Source organism: Echinops telfairi, unplaced genomic scaffold, assembly GCF_000313985.2.
Source record: "Echinops telfairi isolate 266 unplaced genomic scaffold, ASM31398v2 ScPeMD7_23;HRSCAF=83, whole genome shotgun sequence".
Lineage (NCBI taxonomy): Eukaryota > Metazoa > Chordata > Mammalia > Afrosoricida > Tenrecidae > Echinops > Echinops telfairi.
This window is the reverse complement of record NW_022103920.1, coordinates 78676800-78681108: the sequence shown is the minus strand read 5'-3', so window position 1 is coordinate 78681108 and position 4309 is coordinate 78676800. Positions and strand designations below refer to the sequence as shown.

The following is a 4309-nucleotide window of genomic DNA, read 5'->3' as shown; positions in this document are numbered from 1 at the left end:
GGGGTAGAGAAAAGAAGGGGGGAAAGGAGATGATGGCATGCAGGAAGCAGGGTACTCACCCACCCAGGGGGAGAGTATTGGTTATATGTCCACAGAATTGGGAGTGTGCATGCAGACCCCACCACTACCCACCCAACCTTGAGGGCACTGTAACCACATGGAGAAAGGCATGAAAAGATTGGGCTACAGGGCCGGCCCAATCAGAGCCAACCGGACCCCTCCCTAGAATTGTGTGTGACAGAGGAACAACACTAAACCTATAGGTCAGGGAGAGGGGCTGGCATGCTACACCCACACAGAAGCAAACCAAGAAGGAAAAAAAGAGAGGGATGGTCTAGACCCCCATCTAGGGACACCAAGCCTGGAGGACATGTCTGCATGGAGCTGCTAAGGCACAGAGAGGACTGTAGGGCCGACAACAGCTCAAGACATGTTGTCCCCTCACTGAAGTATATGACAGAGAACAATACTAGGTGTCATCAGGACCCGGTAACAGGCATGAGGCAACAGAGACCCCCAAACAAACAAAATCATATTGTTGAAAATGAGGGGGGTCAGAGAAGAAACCCAAAAGCCCATCTGTAGACAATGGGACATCCCCTCACAGAGGGGTCACAGGGAAGGGATGAATCAACCAGGGCATAGTAAAGCACCAATGAAGCATGCAATACTCCTCTGGTTCCTTGAGACTTCTTCACCCCCAACTACCATGACCCCAGTACTGCCTTTCACTGCAGGTTAGACCACAGCATGTGCACAGGTACAGATAAGCATAAGAGCTCACAACACATGGAATCCAGGACACTGGATACCGTATACATACATTGCACACAGAAGAGGTGGGCAAAGATCCTGAATAGAAGTTCTACAAGGGCAGATATAAGAATGGCCAATAAACATGAGAAAATGTTACCAATTATTAGCCATAAGAGGAATGCAAATTAAAACAACTCTGAGATACCACCTAGTACTTTCAAAGATAGCCCAATTCAAAAAATCAGAAAGTAACTAGTGGTGAAATTGGAACTCTCATCCACTGCTGGTGGACCTGTAGTTATAAATAGTCATTTTATGGAAATCAATTTGGTGATATCTAAAACAGATGGAAATCGAGCTACCATACGACCCAGCAATCCCCCTACTGAGCATATACCCAGAAGAGGCAAGAAAAAAATCCTAGACAGACATCTGTGTTCCAATGTTCATTGTGGCACAGTTCACAATTGCATGGAGTTGGAAACAACGGAGTGGAACACATCCTGGCCCACCAAGTCCTGAGGACAATATTCCTGCTCAGAGCAGCCAATGCACAGAGAGGACTATAAGACCAGCCCCACCATGAGACACAACTTCCCTCACTGACCCATAGCACTATGGGGACAACACTGGAGACACATTGTGGACCTGTACCCAATCTGACTCCACCACACCAGGGTAAAACACTAAGGGTGTGTGACAGAGCAGCAAGGGGAGCAAAGCAATAAAGTCCCCAAGGAATACTAAAATAGACTTGGGGGCCAGGGCATTGCACCCCATCAGATGCAACCAGAAAACACTCTTAAAGGTCAACAAACTATAGGCTTTTCTTTTTTTGCCATTTTTTATTGTTTTGTTTTTTGTTTTCTTTTGATGTTTTGTTCTATCTTGTTTTTATGCTTCTTTCTGTCTTTGCATGTATATATAGATAAGATAGGCGGGATAAACAATCTGGAGGAGAAAACGACAAGACCGATGGTTCCAGGGGGACATGGGAGAGGGGGAGGTGGGGAAAGAAAGAGGGGTGTTAACAAACCCAGGGACAAGGGAACAACAAGTGATCTAAAATTAATGGCAATGCGGGCATAGGATGCGTGATGGGGCTTGAAAAAGGGCAATGTACCCAAGAGGAATTACTGAAACCCAAATGAAGGCCAAACATGATAGTAGGACAAGAGGAAAGTAAAAGGAAATGGAGGAAAGAACTAGGAGGCAAAGACATTTATAAAGGTCTAAATACAGGCATGAACATATGTGAATATATGTATATATAATGATAGGGAAATAGATCTATGTACATATATTTACATGTTAGGTATTAAGGTAGTAGATGGACATTGGGCCTCTACTCAAGTACTCCCTCAACACAAGACACTTTGTTATATTAACCCTGCATTCTGTGATGCTCACCTTCCCTACACTATTGAAGACAAATGGTGCATAAGGAATGTGGTAAAGCTGATGGTACCCAGCTATCAAAAGATATAGCATCTGGGGTCTTAAAGGCTTGAAGGTAAACAAGAGGCCATCTAGCTCAGAAGCAACAAAGACCACATGGAAGAAGCACACCTACCTGTGTGATCATGAGGTGTTGATGCGATCAGGTTTCAGGCATCAAAGACTCAGAATAGAAAATCATATCAATGCAAATGAGGGGGAACACTGAGTGGAGACTCAAAGCCCATCTATAAACAATTGTACAACACCTTACAGAAGGGTCACAAGGAAGAGATGAACCAGTCAGGGTGCAGTATAGCACCAATGAAACATACAACTCTCTCTAGTTTTTTAATGCTTCCTACCCCCCACTATCATGACCCTAATTCTACCTTACAAATCCAGCTAGACCAGAGCATGTACACAGGTACAGATAAGAGCTAGCAACATAGGGAATTCAGGACAGCTAAACCTCTCAGGACCAATAATGAGAGTAGTGATACCAGGACGGTAAGGGGAAGATGGGGGGAGAAACGGAGAACCGTTCACAATGATCTACATATAATCCCCTCCTAGGGGGATGGATAACAGAAAAGTGGGTTAAGGGGAAAAGCAGTCTGTGTAAGACATGGAAAAAAATTTATAAAATATCAAAGGTTTGTGAGGGAGGGGGAAAATGAGCTGATACCAAGGGCTCAAATAGAAAGAAAATATTTTGAAAATGATGATGGCAACATATGTACAAACGTTCTTGATACAATAGATGCATGTATGGATTGTGATAAGAGCTCTATGTGTCCCCAATAAAATGATTAAAAAAAAACCAAACCAAAAATCATTTCACAGGAACAGCAAAAAGATTTAAGTTAACAGAACGATATCTTTAAGGTTTTGAGAAAAAGTAACTCATTTACAATTCTATACCTAGTTCAACTATCAAGAAAGAAGTCACAACAGTCTTTCTTACTTACCCACCACCATTATAAAAACTAATAAAATATATACCATATATACTCGAGTATAAGCTGACCCAAATATCCGCCAAGGTACCCAATTATACCACAAAAAGTGCATAAAAATATGCTGAAAAACTTGGCTTATACTCAAGTATTTAAGATACTCTAGAAAGGAAAAAAAGTGAATCTTAAAAAACAAATGGGGTGAACCTCTGCTACGGGCAAAGAGACACCTGATTGGTGGTGGTGCTCTTATATCAGTCAGGGGCAGAGCAGACTGGCAGCCCTTTGTTCATCCTAGCTTGATGTCTAGATTGTGGCCAGAGCTGTTTCATGCCTAAGGCACATAAAATTGTGAGAAAGAAAAAAAAAAAGAAAACAAATGGGGTAAAAAATAATGCTCAAAGTCATTGCTAAATATATTGGTAATTATACGTGAAATTTAGAATGACTACCACTCATTTATTTTTAAAATAAATTATACACTGATGTGTCAAATGGGAGGTAAGCGAATAAATCTCTCTAAGCCTTTTGGTGCAGAGAAGGTAAGATATATTAACAGCTCCTCCAAACAGAAGAGCTATAAGAGCAGAAGTTCATTTCTGGAACCATGAATCTGAGAACACTGCCTGATAAGGAGTTAGAGCATAGAGTGAACCCAAACGCTGAAGAAAGGAAACATACTCTGGTGTATGCATTTAAAGAAATACTATTTGATCTTTTTTATTGTTGACTTGATATAGATTTATGACAATATTTAGATTACACATTGTGTGAAAACAGAGTAACAAAGTGAAATGTATGGAATGTGGAATGATATTTGTCAGTATAGATGAAAACATTTACATCAATACCTATATTTGCAGGATAGATGTAAAATATACATGTTAATTTGCATATACATATGTGATGAGGCTTTTTTTAAGCTCATGGAAAACATTAATTAAACGATAGTGAAAATGTTCCATGGACTTCTTTAACCCCCCCTCATGAAAATACGGCAATGGGGCTTTCCCATCAAGTTCAGTTGAACTCGTACCACCCTGCAGGATGTAAGGGATCTGCTCCTGAGGGTTCCGGAGGCCGTAGCTCTGTATAGGAACAGACAGCCTCAACTTTCTCCCTGTATAAAGATGCTGTTGTTGTTGTTAGGTGCTGTG

General features: G+C 41.4%; 1 protein-coding gene and 1 non-coding gene across 2 annotated transcripts in view; one reads left to right on the top strand and one right to left on the bottom strand.

Moving 5' to 3' along the window:
* DNAH11 (dynein axonemal heavy chain 11) overlaps window positions 1–4309 on the bottom strand; it is a 330595-nt gene that overhangs the window by 227899 nt on the left and 98387 nt on the right. The gene's annotated exons all lie outside the window — the stretch shown is intronic.
* LOC115869281 lies at window positions 3357–3499 on the top strand. The gene has a single exon (XR_004046098.1). It is a non-coding gene; the product is annotated as a small nucleolar RNA SNORA48 (small nucleolar RNA).